This window comes from Mus musculus, chromosome 5 (genome assembly GCF_000001635.26).
Source record: "Mus musculus strain C57BL/6J chromosome 5, GRCm38.p6 C57BL/6J".
Classification (NCBI taxonomy): Eukaryota; Metazoa; Chordata; class Mammalia; order Rodentia; family Muridae; genus Mus; species Mus musculus.
The window spans coordinates 134,459,760-134,477,108 of record NC_000071.6 but is presented as its reverse complement, the minus strand read 5'-3'; the positions used below and the strand labels follow the sequence as shown (position 1 = coordinate 134,477,108).

Genomic DNA, 17,349 nt, shown 5'->3' with positions numbered 1-17,349 from the left:
GGAATTTGGTATCAAACATAAAACTGGAATTCCATGGGACAAGGAATTGTTGAACGTGCTCATCGCACTCTGAAAAATTGGCTTTTAAAAACAAAACAGGGGCAGTTTTACCCCCCCCAAGGTCACCAAAAGCCCATCTTGCTTTTGTCTTGTTCATTTTAAATTTTTTGCAAACTAATGTTAAAGGTCAGTCTGCAGCACATCGCCAATGGCATCCAGTTACTTCCAGTTCTTATGCCATGGTTAAATGGCGGGACCCATGAACTAATACATGGAATGGTCCAGACTCCATTTTAATCTAGGGAAGAGGTTCTGTCTGTGTTTTTTCACAAAAAGAAGACAGAGTGCGATGGCTGATGGCTGCCTGAAAGACTGGTTCATCAAGTGGACACAGATCCTGAATCTTCTAGTAAGTATGATTCTAACCTCATTGATGGCTAAAAATCCTTTTTAGGCAAAAAAGTTAATTTGGAGCACAGCCTCCACTTTCAGAGAATTTTCAGCTTTTCTGCTAATTCTCAAAGTCACCTCCCCCACACCAGGAGGTCAGAGTCTGAGCTTGATCGTTGCTAATTTGCAACTGAATAAATTAGTACCTAGACTTCCACAAAGAAGCTTTTATCCCGTTGCTTTTCAACTATCTCCACTTTTCAAGCAGGTCAGTCTCTCCTTACAGCCTGATTTCAGCAAGTGTACAGCCTCGCCTCCAGCAAGCACAGGTGGCAGAAATTCATCAATATGAAGAAGCATATTAAATATATATTGTGGCTTTGGTCTGATTTGGGAATAAGGTGTGCTATGAGGGCCAGTCAGTCAATGACGGGCAACCAGATTTCGGAGCCTTATCAATCTAAGACAGAGGTACAAGCCAAGAGGCCGTGGTTTGTTAATAATACACCACAGAGCCATATTTGTGTAAAATAAACACAAACAAGCTGCATGTATGCTCCTTGACAGATAAGAATGGCTCGGGAAAATCTGAGTCCCAAAGCCAGCCACGGCCGCCAGCCACCATAACTCCCAGGCAGGACTATGGAGCATAAATAAATTTTATGTCTCGGTCCAGCTATTTTTATTATATAACCAGGGGGAAAATTGTAGCCTCCCTCATCCTGAGGCTGGCTGATGCAGACCTTGTCGCCACTGAGGTGGGGCCACCTGCGGTGCAGCTTTCTGACTTGGCTGGCTTCTTTTGAAGTGTCAACTGCCCTGAGATTCTGCTACCTGCCCAGAGGTTGAACCTGCCTTCTGGAGACATTCCTGAATAAGCAACAGCCTGGCGACCAAGTGCTGACAGAATGGCGACAAAGCACCAAGGATGGACTGGCAAGGGGCAGGGGCCTTCTCCCTTTAAGCACAGTCTCTTAGTAAACTTGCGGGCCTTAATCAGAGAAAAAAAATTTGCGTTGGCTTCATTATTTTTCTCACCGTCTAGTCTCTCTTTCAGCCCCAGCTTGCCTTCCAGGAATACCCAGTTCATGTAGACCATAGGCTGGCCTCCTACTACACTCAGAGATCTGCCGGCCTCTGCCTCCCAAGTGCTGGGATTAAAGGCATATGTCACCACGCCCGGCTGGTCCTCATTTCTTGATCTTATTATATCTAATATCACTGTTTTCAAAGAGTTACTTTATTCTTATTCATGCTCATGATTGTGTGTGTGTGTACAGATGTGTGCTGCTGCCCATGCAGTCCAGAAGAGGGCGCCTGATGTCCTGGAGCTGGACTTACAGGCAGGAGTGAGCCATTGAGTATGTATGCTGAGATCCAAATCTGAGTTCTCTTCAAGAGCCCCAAGAACTCTTAACTGCTGAGCCATCTCTACAGGCTCTTCCAATAATTTTGAGGCAGACTCTCACTATGTAGCTGTGGCTGGTCTATAACTTGCTAGGTAGATCAAGCTGGCCTTGAACTCACAGAGATCTGCCTGTCTCAGCCTCCTAAGCATTGAGGTTAAAGAGTGCACCCCCATGCCTGGTTCCCATAGCTACCTTTTTGAGACAGGATCTCACTCTATAACCCAGGTTGGCCTCAAACGCGTGGCATCCTTCTCAGCCACCTGAACACTGTTGGAATTATGGATAAGTGGGTATTTTTTAATTATAATAATGCAAATCCCTAAGTTAATTTTACAGTGTTAGCTATCAAGGTCTTTGAGCCTTCAAGATCTTTCATCAATTTATTCTAAAATACCTTATATTTTGTTTTGGACTCTTCAAATCATCATGCAAGGACAATTAGGTGTCCATATGGGAAAAGAATGAAAATAGATTCCCACCTCCCACGTAAGCAAAAGCCATCCCCAGATCAAGAAAGTATGTGTGAAAAAGTAAAGTTGTAAAACTTTCAAAACAAAATGTAGAACAGGGAAGTGTACGTGACCAGAAAAAACAAATACTGCGGTTTAAATGGCCCCTTTAAAAAATTATATATTTTTTATTTTTATTTTTTTATTTTTTGGTTTTATGAGACAGGGTTTCTCTGTGTAGTCCTGGCTGTCCTGGAACTCACTCTGTAGACCAGGCTGGCCTCAAACTCAGAAACCTGCCTGCCTCTGCCTCCTGAGTGTTGGAATTAAAGGCATGCACCACCACGCCCAGCTTATTTTTATTTTTATCTTATATATTGTATTATATTTACACATATATACTTACACACATATTTATATTTATATTACACATATATCACATACATGTGTTTTATATATATAATATTTGGAGCAGGGGTTGGTTGGTTGACTTTTCGAAACAGGAGTTCTTTGTATAACAGAACTCTGGCTGTTTTGAAAGCCATTTTGTGGACCAAGTTGGCTCAGTACTCACACAGATTCTCCTCCCTCTGCCTCCTGTGTGCTAGGATTAAAAACCTGGGCCACTGTGTCCGGCAAAATTTTTTCTATATTTTTATTTACATGTATGCATGTGTGCACACTTGTCTGTATGAGCACTGTGTCATGCAAGTACTCATGATGGCCAACAGGGGGCATCAGAGCCCCTGGAACTGGGATGTACTGTGTGTTACAGGTGGTTGTGAGCTGCCTGATAAGGGAGATGAGAAGGAAACTCAGGTCCTCTGTAAAAGCAAATGTTCTTAATCCCCGAGTCATCCTTCTAGTTCCTTGATCTATTATGAAGATTATTTATCAGGTGCTGGGGAGATGGCCCAGCCCACCATGAGCTTGCCTTGCAGGAGCAAGGGCCTGCATGTATGTAAGTGGGCTGTGCTTATAATCCCAGTGTTAGGGAGACTTGGGGCCCTGAGTTCCAGGTCAGTGAGAAACTCTATCATAAAACAAGATGGGGCACAGAGAGGTGACTCTGTGGTTAAGGTTCTTGTCACCTAGCCACACGACCGAGCTTGATCTCAGGACCCATGTGACTGGAGAAAAGTGCCAGTAAGTTGTTCTCTAACCATGGCATGCACGCATGCACACACACACACACACTCACTCACGCACATGCACGCATGCACACACACGCACATGCACGCATGCACACACACACACACACACACACTCACGCACATGCACGCATGCACACACACACACACACGCACACTCACTCACGCACATGCACGCATGCACACACACGTACACACGTGCACACACAAGAAGGAGAGAGTGTGATGTCTGCTCTTGTTTGCCAACCTGAATACATCTGGAGTGAACTAAACCCCAAAATGGAGGGCACACCTGTAAGGACTTCTTGCTTAACTTGAAGTGGGAAGATGCACTTCTAATCCAGATCTCTGAGTCAGGAAGACACCCCTTTAATACAGATTTAATCTGGGCCACACCTTCTGCTGGAAGCCTAGCTAAGGACCCAGAAGAAGGGAACTTTTGCTCTTTGCCTGTTTGTTCTTGCCTGGCTGGCTAGTCCATTCCTTCACAGGCATTAGAGACGACTTCTTCAGGATTCCAGCGTACGCTGAAGATCAGCTGAGATCTCCAGCCTCGTGGACTGAGCAACTGCTGCATTATTGGGCTTTCAGTTCATCTCCAGCCAAAGTCTGATTAGCTGAACAGCAGTTCAGCTAATGAATCATACACACACACACACATGTATGTATGTATGTATGTATGTATGTATGTATGTATCTATGTATGTATCTATGTATGTATCTATGTCTATGTTTATGTCTATGTCTATGTCTACACTCTACATGTTCTGCTACTCTAGAGAACCTTGAGAGAGAATGTTAGGCCTTATCTATCCTATCATAGTTGTATGTTTCTTTCAAACCGAGTTCACCTCAGAGTCCACAATGAAAGGGAGGACTCCAGCCATCACATCTATTTTTTAGGGGGCAGAATGAAGGACCATGAAAAAAAGAATGTTCCAGAATTCCCACAGATGTTCTTAGTCACATTTTACTGGCCAGGAGTCAGGCTTCTGTGAACACACCTATTTGGAAACCAGACTGTAATCCCAGTATTGGGAGGCTGAGGCAGGAGGATGAAAAGATTTTTTTTTTTGGCCTGAGCTATGTAAGATTCTTTTGATAAACAAACAAACAACACAAGGGGTAGGCCAAGCCTGTTATCTCAGCTGCCTACTAGGCTGACGCAGAGAACAGAAAGTTCAAAAATAGCGTGGACTTCATCTCAAAAACCTTTTTTAAAAAAGGGGGTTGCTAAGGGTATAACTCAACCATAGAGCCTCTGCCTAGAATCCCCAGTGAGGGGCTGGGAGCGTGGCTCAGTGGTAGAGCACCTGCCTAGAATCCCCCAGTGAGAGGCTGGGGGCGTGGCTCAGTGGTAGAGCCCCTGCCTAGAATCCCCCAATGAGGGGCTGGAAGTGTGGCTCAGTGGTAGAGCCCCTGCCTAGAATCCCCCTGTGAGGGACTGGAAGTGTGGCCCATTATATGTAAAACCCTTGGTTCAATCCCCAGCACTATGTTAAAGAGAATTTACATCCTGTTTTTAGGATATTCTCATGGGGCCTGAGGGATGCTGGGTAACTGAAGAGCAGAGAAGTCTCTACTCCAGGGGTCCTACCATGGAGTAGACAAAACAGGCCTTTGGAGACAGCTGCTTTTGAGTGTTCAGATTCCTGCCAGGTCACAGGAGGAACCAGAGAATAAGAAGGGTACTTTATGGAGGGGTTTTACACGCTCTTGATGAAGTCACAGAACAGCTCCGAAAACCAGAGCATCCTGAAAGTGTCCATTGACTGATAGATTGAGAAGTGAAGCAGGTTGGAACAACTGGAACTCTGGGTAAGATTCTTGTAGGGGGCAGGTTGGGATTGAGAGCTGGAGGACAGAAAGGGTTTCCTTATAGCCCTGGCCTGCCCCACTCAAAAAAAAAAAGATTTATTTATAGTTGTATGTGTAATGTGCATGTGTGTGCAGTTACCAGAGGACAGCAGAGGGTATCAGGTCCCCTGAAGCTGGGGTCATGAGCAGTTGTAAGCACCCCTAGTGGGTGCTGGGAACCAAACTCTTGAAGATCCTCTACAAGAGCAAGAAGCACTCTGGCCGGGCAGTGGTGGTGCACACCTTTAATCCCAGCACTTGGGAGGCAGAGGCAGGTGGATTTCTGAGTTTGAGACCAGCCTGGTCTAGAGAGTGAGTTCCAAGACAGCCAGGGCTACACAGAGAGAGACCCTGTCTTGAAAAAACCAAAATAAATAAATAAATAAATTAAAGAGCACTGTGAACCACTGAGCCATCTCCCCAGCCCACCACTCTGTGAAAAGGGATGCAGTTTAATTCCACCACAGAAGCCTCACAGAAGCTCTGGACAATTTCTCCCATCCCAGACCTCACTTTTGTTGTATGGGAAATGGGTCCCTCATATCTATCCCCTTAGAGGAACGAGAAGAGACTGTGAGATTTCTAAATCCCAGAACTGCGCAAATCTCCCAAGTCATGATGTCCCTTGTGCACAAATCTCCCAAATCATGATGCTGTATATGTCCCCTGTGCCCTGTGAATTCACAAAGAGGCAAAAGGCCCACACACGAGTGTTCAGTTGATCTCAACAGGTCCCTACCTGTGTCAGAGTTTTGGAACAGAGAGACCATCGTTCCTTGCTTGAGGAGCCTATACTCCAGAAGTGAGGACCACTCTGGAGGTGGGGGTGGGGGTGTCTGCTGCCTTCTTCGGTTCCTCACAAATGTTAATTGGGGGAAATTATGCAAAAACTAAAGATGCTCATTTGCATGTTAACGAGGTAACTGCATTAAAAATAGCAGGAAGAAGAAGAAGAAGTTAACTTTGAGATTGAAGTGAGTCTTCCAGACATGTTCCTGTGGAAGATCCAGGCTCCTGGGACCTGAATCCCATCCCTGAGAGGGGAACCCCCAGCTATAATAGCTTGGGACTTCAGTACAGTCCTGCTCCTTCTAGCTCCTGGAGAGCAACCCTTTCACACACTGAACGAAGATTTCGAAAGTCACTTCTGACTATGTCTCTCCTCTGGTTGTAATGTGCAGAGTCTCCTGGTTCATTCGCCACTCTCCTGACATCACCGGCAATGGCTTTTATTCTGTTCACACAGCCTCACTCTGACCACAAGCCTGCCCCACAGAAGCAGTCTGGCTGCCTGGATCAACCTGGAGCAAATGAGACTTCGGGTCCTTCTCACTGAGCCTTGGTAGCTCTTAAGTACCAGGACACAGGTGCTTTCTTAGGCCTCTGAGACAAGTAGAATTTTTTTTTTTTAAAACAGTCCAAGCTGTCCTGGAACTCACTCTGTAGCTCAGGCTTGCCTCTACTTCAAGCTAAATTTTTTTTTTGTTTGTTTGTTTTTTGGTTTTTTTCGAGACAGGGTTTCTCTGTATAGCCCTGGCTGTCCTGGAACTCACTTTGTAGACCAGGCTGGCCTCGAACTCAGAAATCCACCTGCCTCTGCCTCCCGAGTGCTGGGATTAAAGGTATGTGCCACCACTGCCCGGTTTCAAGCTAATTTTTAAGACTTCTTTGTTTATTATTTATGAGTTTGTGCCTGAGTGTATGTGTATGAACCATGAACACATGAGCATGTGGGAGCTTAAAGAGCAGGAGCTTGTGGAGGTCAAAAGAGGGCGGCAGATCCCCTGGACCTGTAGATGAGGGCGGCAGTGAGCCACCGCTGTGGGTGTTGGGAACCTCAGGTCCTCTGTAACAACAGCGCATGTTCTAAATAGCTGATCCATCTCTCCAGCCCTGTCACGCTGGCATTGAGACAGGGTCCCATATAGCACAGGCTGGCCTTCAGCTCACTGTGTAGCTGAGGATGGCCTTGAACTTCTGACCTCTCTGCCTGCACCTCCTGAGGTAAGCACTACCATGCTAAATTTCCGCAGTGCTGAGGCGAAATTGAAGAACCCATGCATGCCAGCCAAGTACTTTATCCACCAAGCCACACCCTGGGCTTCTCATCATTCACACTTGGTTTTATCTCCTTGAATCACCCAGGGAGTGAATGAGGCTCTGGCCACCAACTCTTTGGTACTATGGAGAATACTCCAGGGTCTAAAACAGTAAACTGTGTCTTTGTGTTCCTGTCAGATGTCCTACCACACAGAGATGGCTAAACCAAGCATGAGAGATGAGACTCTGGGCCCTCACTCCCACCCAGCCTCCCATTAAGGGCAGCCATGGAGGAGGGGCCTACAGAGTGGCTAACTATAAATTATAAATCAGCCGGTGGTGGTGGCAGCAGCCCTTGCCTTTAATCCCAGTACTGGGGAGGCAGAGGTGGATTTCTGAGTTCAAGGCCAGCTTGATCTACAGAGCAAGTTCCAGGACAGCCAGGGCTACACAGAGAAACCGTGTCTTGCACAGACCTCCTGACCGCAACCAAATGAGTTATAAAGCAAAGCATGCACGTAGCTTCCTTGATTCCAGTAACACCCATTTAGGGGATCAATCGCCAGGGTTCTGTTTACGCAAGCAGTTAAGAATCTCAATGAGGGCCTAGACAAGGCTGAGGAGAGGCTGCAGGCAGTGCCAGGCACGTGGGAGGAGGAGGAGGAGGACCACAAAACCACAGTCCTCTCCCGAAGACTCTCGTTTACCCTGTCCGACTTGCAGGCAAGACCCACGGTCTACTTTTCCAATGGCTTACATCATCAAACTCCCTTGTGACAAAGGTCCTACCTTAATCCATCTTACAGCCAAGAACAGCAGCGGGGCACAGAGAGGTTTTGTAAGTATCGTGGGTCACACAGCCAGAGGGTAGCAATCCATTCTGGGTTATGTGTGCTGCAAGTTAATATGAGATCTCAGGACAGAGTCTGGCCATCCTCCCACCTCAGCCATTCCAAATCCGGAATTACAAGCTTTTAACACCATGCCTTGCTTTTAGCCTGTATTCTTTTCGGTGTTTTATTGAGACTGGGTGTCATGTACCCCAAGCGGATGTCAAACTTGCTGTGTAGATAAAGATGACCTGGAGCTCCAGTCTGCCCGTCGCTACCTCCTGAGTGCTGGGATTACAGGTCTAGGCTACTATGCCTGATGTATAGCCATTTGTTTGTTTTCTAAATTGAGACAGGGTCTTACTTAGCTCAGGCTAGTCTCAAAATTGGCTTTGTAGCCAAGGATGACCCTGAGTTTCTGATCCTCTTATCTCCAACTCCTGAGTGCTCACTGTGCCTCACTGTTTGTTGCCTCACTGTGCCTGGTTTATGCCACACTGAGGCTGTAGACTGCAGGGCTTCCTGTATTCTAGGCAATCGCTCTGCCAACTGAGCAGAATCACCAGTCCCTTAGCTCGTGACTGCTTCCTCCACACCAGACTAAAGAGAGAGGGTGAAGAAGCCCCAGTGGGGCCGGGATTCTGGGCCCCTGTCCCTTTTCTCCTCCACGTCCCTCCCTCTGTTTACTCTCTGCAGCTCAGCTGGCCCACACTCCTCCTCAACCCTGAAGGCAGTCGACCTGAGTCCTCAGTAGAATTAAAATAGACCTGACCTAAATTCAAGCACAATGCCGCTGCTGAATCAGGGCTGCATCCACCGGGCTAGGAGAAGAAAAGACACTCTAAGATTGACTTTCAGAGGATCTTAGATCTCCAGGTAGCGACCAGCCTGACCCAGACCTGGAACACTGACCACCCGTAAGTGGGGCAGGAAGTGTAGCTCAGTTGGTCAAGGGCCTGTGTAGCCTGCGTGAGGTCCCAGGATCCTTCCCAGCCCTGTCCCAGCCCCTCAATAAGATTAAAATGCAGCAGGACAGAGTGGCACGGGGCTTTATGGCAGCCCTGTGGAGACAGAGGCAGACAGATCTCTGAGTTCAAGACCAGTCTGCTCTATATAGTGAGGTACAGGACAGCTGGGGCTACACAAAGAGACCTTGTCTAAAAAAAAAAAAAAAAAAAAAAAAAAATTAATATAAAGCCAGGCATGATAGTTCACATCTGTAATCCTAGGACTTGAAAGGCAGATTGTAGAAAATAAAGAGTCCCAGGCCATCTTTGGCTATCTAGTAATTTTGAAGCTAGCCTGGGCTACCTAGTGAGATCCTAACTCAAAACAACAATATGAAAGGAACACGGGGGGGGGGGGGGGGGGGGGCGGGGAAGGGGGGGCGGGGGGAGGGGAGGGGCTGTCAGCAGCAGGGCACTGCCCTAGCAGAGGGAAAGGCTGTGTGTGTGGATCATCTCCAGAACAGCAAAAAATAAGACAGGGGGCGGGGGAGGGGGGTTCCAAACCGTGGAGCAGATGGAAGCCACAGAAAGCCCTCAGGCAGGACTTGCCTACGTGCTTGCTGCTCTATCAGAGTCTCTTTGAGCTTCATGTCCCCAGATGCAAGGTAGAGATGTTGCTGGGTGTGGTGGTATCTGTCACCTCAGTCTTGGGAGGCTGATGCAGAAGAGTTGCCTGGAGTTCAAGGCCAGCCTGGGCTGCAGCAGGAGACTGTCTCAACAAGCTAACAAACCCAGGTCTGGAGACAGCGCGGTGGGATGGTTAAGGGCACCTGCTTCTCCTTGTAGAGAGCCTGCATTTGGTTCCCAGCACCTACATTAGGAGGCTCACTGACACGCGTAACTCCAGCTTCGGAGGACTTTGACACCCTGCTCTGGCCTCCAGGAGCACCTGCACTCATATGCACACATCCACACACAGGGACACATAATAAAATTAAACAGACAAACAAATCCGGCAGCTTTCTGGAACTTGTGAAGGGTCCTGGTTGGGAGGAAGGACGAGCCCTGGCCTGCCCGCCCACCCTCCCTCCCTCGGTAGCAGCCCCATCCCCCTGCTGTCCCTCAAGCTCCAGGAAGCAGGGGCCTCACGCTTGCCTCTATCACAATATTTACCAACAGCGTTGCAATTGAGCCAGACGGCTTGGCAATTATAATCACGTTATCATTATTGCTGATAATTTTGATCATAAGCATAAATTATAAACAGGAGCAGGGCCCAGCGGGTGGGGCATTGCACCTCTGGGAGGGAGTGTGGGGCAGCCTCTCTCGCCCTATTCCCCTCCTGGCCAAGTATCCCCTTCCTGAGGCCTGACCTAAGAGAGATTGGTGACCCCACGTAGCTTTTCCAGCCAGGGTCCCTGGGCTAACCCGACTGTCTCCTGCGAAGACTCACTCTGCCTCACTCTGCCGCACACAAACTATTAAGGTGCAATTATGAAGGAGCCCCAGCGCTCCAAATTGATCTCTCAGTAACGCCACAGCTGCAACCATGGAGACGGGCCGAGTCAATTACATGCCTGGCTCTGTTCTTCAAAGATTCCAAAGGAGGAGAGGCAACAGAGGCGGGGGCAGGGGGTGGAGAGAGGTAAAAAAGGAATCAGGGCTAAGGAGACACCCAGAGACGCAGGAAGTCAGAAACGGAGAAATTATGTATTCTCAGAGACACCTTAAGAGAGGCAGGGACCCTGAGACAGAGAGAAGCAAGAGGTGCAGGGTAGCTGAGACACTTGAGTGAGCAAACAGGACAGTGTTCACTTCAATCTTAGCACTGAGAAGGCAGAAGCAGGAGGATTGGTAGTTTGGGGCCAGCCTGGGATGCATAGCAACTTGAGGGCCAGCCTGTGCTTCCTACCTAGAAATAGAGCAAGATGCCTGGCAGTGGTGGCGCATGTCTTTAATCCCAGCACTCGGGAGGCAGAGGCAGGCGGATTTCTGAGTTGGAGGGCAGACTGGTCTACACAATCAGTTCTAAGACAACCCAGGCTACACAGAGAAACTCTATCTAGAAAAACAAAACTAAACAAACAAAAGATAATAATAAAAGAGAAGAAAGAAAGAAAGAAAGAAAGAAAGAAAGAAAGAAAGAAAGAAAGAAAGAAAGAAAGAAAAGAGCAAGACTCTATTCAACAACAGCAAAAAAAAAAAAAAAAAAGGAGTTAAGGGAGGCTATTTGAAAAATCAGAGCCTGGGGCTGGAGATGTGGCTCAGCAGTTCTATACACTTGCTGCTCTTGTGAAGAACTAGAATTCTCATTTCCCAGCACACCATGTACATACCCCTAACCATACCCCAATACACACACACACGTATATGCATATATATGCAAAATATATACATATATATGAGCAAAATGCACATACATGCACATATATAAATAAATACATATATTTGAGCAAAAATATACATATATATGCACATATATATGCAAAAATACTCATTCTATTATGTGTGTGTGTGTGTGTATGTTTGTGTCTGTGTGTTGGCACATGCCTAAGATCTCAGCATTCTAGAGGTGGTGGAGGCAGGAAGATCAAAAGATCAGAAGTTCTAGGCTGTGGGGAGTGGCCCACGCCTTTAATTCCACAAGTACTGGAAAGCTGAGATAGGCAGACCTCTGTGAGTCTAAGCCCAGCCTGGGATACACAGGGCCCTGTTTCAAAAAAGTCCCAATGAGAGTTATAGTCTTTCCTTCCTTCTCTCCTTCCTCCTTTCTCCCTTTTCTTTCTTTCTTTCTTTCTTTCTTTCTTTCTTTCTTTCTTTCTTTCTTTCTTTCTTTCTTTCTTCCTTCCTTCCTTCCTTCCTTCCTTCTTTCTTTTCTTTCTTTCTTTCTTTTTTTTTTTTTTGAGACAGGGTTTCTTGGTATAGCCCAGTCTGTCCTAGAACTCACTCTGTAGGCCAGGCTGACATTGAACTCAAAGATCTGCCTGCCTCTGCCTCCTCAGTGCTGGGATTAAAAGCATGCGCCAACACTGCCTCGATAAGTTATACTCTTTAACCTTTTTTAAAAAGATTTATTTATTATTTTATATGTGAGTTCATTGTCTTTCTTCAGACACACCAGAAGAAAGCTAGGATCCCATTACATATGGTTGTAAGCCACCATGTATTGTCATGGGAACTGAACTTAGGACCTCTGGAAGAGCAGTCAGTGCTCTTAACCACTGAGCCATCTCTCCAGCCCCCAAGTTATATTTTTTAAAAAGGAAAGATCAGTTGACTCCAGAAAAGATACAAGTTTCTCTAAAATCTGATTTTTTTTTTTTATCTTACCAAGTAGGTATTTTACTTGCATGTACATCTGTGTACCACAGAAGCCAGAAGAGAATGTTGGACCTCCAGGAACTGGGGTTACCAGCCACTGTAACTCCACCATGTATAGAGAGTGCTTGGGACCGAACTCGTGTCCTCTGCAAAAGCAGATTTTATTCAAACCTCTGAGCCGTCTCTCTACCTCTTCTGTTTTGTTTTATTTATGATATAGACGGTGGAATCCAGGCCCATGCTCAGTGTGTGCTCTGCAGTGAGCCACACCCCCAGCCTCTCACTGAGCAGGTATCTAACCAAGAGCTTTATCACCTAGCTACACCCCAGTCCTCACTGGGGGATTCTAGGCAGATGCTCTGCTAAGTTACATTCTTGACTCTTTATCTCATTTTTATATTTACTTTATTTATAAAGTGTGTTTGTGAGGCAGAGTCTCATATATTTCAGGTTGGCTTGGCCTCACTACATAGCGAAGACTAACCCTGAATCCCTAATCTTCTTGCTCTGCTCCCCGAGTGCTGGGATTTTGGAAGTGTGCCACCTTGCATAGTTTATGTAAAACTGAGGATGGACCCAGGACTTTGCTCCTCCTACGCAAGTCTTCCACCTCCTGAGCTACATCCCAGCTCCTACTTTTTTTTTTTAATTGAGATAGAATGTTTCTATGTAGCTCAAGCAGGCGTTGAACTCACGGCCATCCTTCTGTCTCACTCTCTCACCTTCCAAGATTACAAACATTTGCCAACAGGCTTGACTATGTTTCATATTTTAAAAATGTTTTTAAGGGACTGGAGAGATGGCTCAGTGGTTAAAGCACTGACTGCTCTTCCCAAGGTCCTGAGTTCAAATCCCACAACCACATGGCGGCTCACAACCATCCAGAATGAGATCTGATTCCCTTTTCTGGTGTGTCTGAAGACAGCTACAGTGTACTTACATATAATAAATAAATAAATCTTTAAAAAATGTTTTTAAGTGTATCATTTATTTTATGTGTATGAGTACACTGTAGCTGTCTTCAGACAGACCAGAAGAGGGCATCAGATCCCATTACAGATGGTTGTGAGCCACCATGTAGTTGCTGGGAATTGAACTCAGGACCTTTGGAAGAAACCGCCAGTACTCTTAACTGCTGAGCTATCTCTCCCACCCTGAATATTTCATTTTTTTTTCCTAGACAAGAATTAATATAAATGCTTTATTTAACAGTTGCAGATCATTCCGTGGGCTAAGTAGTGGATATCCAGAACCCAGCTGCAAGATCAACGCAACCTTCGAGCTTCTCTTTCTGACTCCAATAGGGTGAGCACGTCACCCTCTCTTACGGGACCTTTGACATTTCGGATGATAGAGCGGCTGGTGTCATCCATAAATTCCACTAGCACCTGCGTGCACTGTCCCTGCGAACCGGTCCTGCCCAGCACTTTGGTTACCCTAGCCAGCTTGAAGGGCTGCACGCGACTCGTGTCCATGATGGCGGCGATCTGGCGGAGAGCGAATATTTCATTTTTAAAAAGATGGATAAACAGTAATTATCAGATAAACCCTTGAAGATGTCAGAAAAGTCACAGTGGTGTCAAAAAGGAGTGGCAGAGGCCTGAGGAGTCCTGGGGTGTGTCTCTCTACTGCTCTCTCCCTGGCTGTGCAGAGCTGCTCCAGTTCTGCGCCCTGTGGTTTCTAAACCTGAAAGCCCTCGGGTTCCCTGCTCTCACCTTTTGCCCTCTCGTGGGCTCATCCTAAGTAGTCTAGCCTCAGGCTTCCTCTGAGTTCACAGACAGGTTGCCCTCTCACCTGTCTGCGACCATTCCATCCTGGTTGCCTCACTCCATGAAGCAAGGAGCAATGAATGTGAGGTGGTCCAGTCTGGGGTCCACGGAACTCAGTCTGGCATGTGGACGGCAGAGATCCAGGTCTCGGAGGGACCAGAGACTGAGTCCTGTGGACAGTCAGTCGTCCCTGCTGGTCAGCAGGGAGAGAACAGATCTTGTCTGTCACAGGAGCTTGTGGGGGTGACAGGGAAGCAGGGTGTCTCAGTACACTCACTTTTACAAACAGCCAGTAGGGTGTGGAAGGTGGCTCAGAGGGTAGAGTGCTGGCCTAGCATGAACCAGGTACTCTGAGGAGGTGCATGTGAGAGGCAAGAGAATGATTTTCATGCCAGCCTGGGAACATGAAGTCTGTACACACACACACACACACACACACACACACACACCACACATGGTGCACGCCTTTTATACCAGCACCCAAGAGGCAGAGGCAGGTGGACAGGTGGATCTCTGATTTTGGGGTCAGCCTGGTCTACAGAGTGAGTTTATGACACCCAGGGCTACTCAGAGAAATTCTGTCTGGGGGGAAAAATAAAGACAACAAAAGTGACCAAGTGGCATACCGGATGTAGCCAGGCAAGGTTTCTGTTGTACTAACTGTTCCCTGCTCTCTGCCTGGGAATGGAAAGCTATGGCTGCTCATTTGGCCTTTCTGGGAGGCATTGGGAACCCAGAGGCCAGAGGGAAGGAGGGACTTTATACCCGCCCTTTCCTTCTATTCCTGCTGCTGTAGAGTCTGTGGGTAGATGACAGACCTCAGTATTGAGTTCAGAGGTTCTCCTGCTGCAGCAGGCCACAGCACTGTGGGGGCCCTCAGGTCTAGGATTTGGGGTGGGGGAAATATTCTTTCTAGAAACCAACAGACCGGCAGAGGCAGTGAGGACCCAAAGGCACAACTCCATGACATGGCCCTCAGGAGCCTGCTGGGCTCCATTGATCTTAACAGACCACCCCTCAGGGAAAACCAGACCCTTGTTTTAAGGAAGAAGAGAATTTGAAGATGAGCGAGTCTGAAGAAGAGTTGGTGTTTATTAAAATTAGAAAGGGGCCAGGTGTGGTGGCACATGCCTCTAGTCTCAGCACTTGGGAGGCAGGGGCAGGTGGACCTCTATGAGTTTGAAGTCAGTGTGCTTAATATAGTTAGTTCCAGGCTAGCCAGGGCTACACAGACACTGCCTAAGTGGGTGTTGGGAGGTTGTGGGGGAGAGAAAGGTAAAATAAGGAAATTAAATTAAGGAAAAATAAGACACACACGACACACATAAGACCACAAGAGTCTGGATGTGGGCTTCTCATGGGAGAGTTGCACTTAGAGTCTTAGGAGTAGACAAATATACCATTTCAATGGCTCTCAACACCTCAAAAGGTTGCTAGGCGACTTTCTCCCCCTCTTAATCTTTTTCACATTTATTTATTCACTTGAGCACATTTACAAAAGCTATGGTACCCTAACTTGGAGGTCAGAGGACAAACAACTTGTGGGAATCGGTTTTCTCCTTCCAGTAGGTGGGCCAGGGACTCAAACTCCAGTCACAAGGCTTGGTGGCAAGTGTCTTTACCTATTAAGCTATCTTGCTATCCCCTTTGATAATTGGAATTATAGGATAGGGGCCTTGGGCAGAATGACAAGCTGAAAAGGTAAAACTAGGAGCTACTGGGGTTACTTACACAAGGGCTTTAATGTGAGACTGATAGAAAATTACAGGTTTGGGTCTGGAAAGAGAAAAGTCTCAAGCAAACGTAGACTGTGTTGGAGCCTTGGATTCTCAGTTAGAGAAAGAGGTTTCAACCAGATTCCAGCAGGGCTCCTCTTCTTTCCCATGTTCTCCTAATTTTCTTGTGTGTGTGTTTGTGTGTGTGTGATATGCATGCACTCATGAGTATTTACATGTGTGTGCATGCAGGCATGTTCTTCTAGTCTCCGCTGAGTTAGCACATGCATGCGCACATGTGTGTTCATATGCACATTCTCGTGAGAGAATGGCGACACATGTAGAAGACAGAAGACAAGTCTTACCTTCCATCAGTTTGACAGACCCTGCCAAAGAAGTATATACTACTTCTTTTATAGGTGAAGTGGGGGTAGGGGGGTGGGGCAGGTCTGAGACAGGGCTTCTTTCTGTAGCCCTGGCTGTGCTGGCACTTGCTCTGTAGACCAGGCTGGCCTCGAACTCACAAAGATCCACCTGCCTCTCCCTCCTGAGTGTTGGGATTAAAGATGGCTGGCATCTAGTTTTTACATGGTTCTAGAAATTTAAAATCAGGTTTTTAGGCTAATGGAGCAAGCCCTTTATTGACTTAATCATCTCCCTACTCCCTCCTCTCTCTGTGTCTCTCTCTGTGTCTCTCTCTGTCTCTCTGTCTCTCTCTTTCTTATTGGAGACATGGTCTCTAATCAATTCCTGTAGCTGATACAGTCAGGCTGGCTGGCCAGCAATACCCCAAGTATCTTCCTGTTTCTCGCTGCCAGTACTGAGTTTAAAGGCATAGGCAGCTACATCCAGCTGAAAACAACAATAATAACAACACAAACTTTAAATTTAATGTAAACTTGTGTATATACGTATGTGTCTGTGGGCAGGTATGGACATGTAGATGTTGCCTTTCCCAGAGCTGCCCAGAGTGGTTGCTGAGTTCTGAGTTCAAGCTCTCTCTACCAACGCAGTAGGTGCTCCTCACTGCGGAGCCATCTCTTCAGACTGTAGTCTGGCTTTTTACCTGGGTTGTGGGGATCGAACTCAAATCCTTGTGTTTATAAAGAAAACAAGAATCTAAGTGACTGAGCTATCATCTCAGACCCTTTTCATGTTCCTTCCTTTCTTCCTTCCTTTCTTTCTTTCTTTCTTTCTTTCTTTCTTTCTTTCTTTCTTTCTTTCTTTCTTTCTTTCTTTCTTCCTTCCTTCCTTCCTTCCTTCCTTTCTTTCTTTCTTTCTTTCTTTCTTTCTTTCTTTCTTTCTTTCTCTCTCTTTCTTTTCTTTGTTTCTTTCTTCCTTTTCTTTGTTCTTTTTCTTCACTTTACATCCCTGTTGCAACCTCCCTCCCTCCTCTCCTCCCAGTTCCACTTTTACAAATCCCTCCCCCATTATCCTCTCCTTCTCCTCAGAGGAGGAGAAGTTCCCCTTT

The 17,349-nt window shown here is 46.7% G+C and overlaps 1 pseudogene; it reads right to left on the bottom strand.

The window, feature by feature from the left end:
* Positions 13,568–13,892, bottom strand: Gm16020 (predicted gene 16020; annotated as a pseudogene).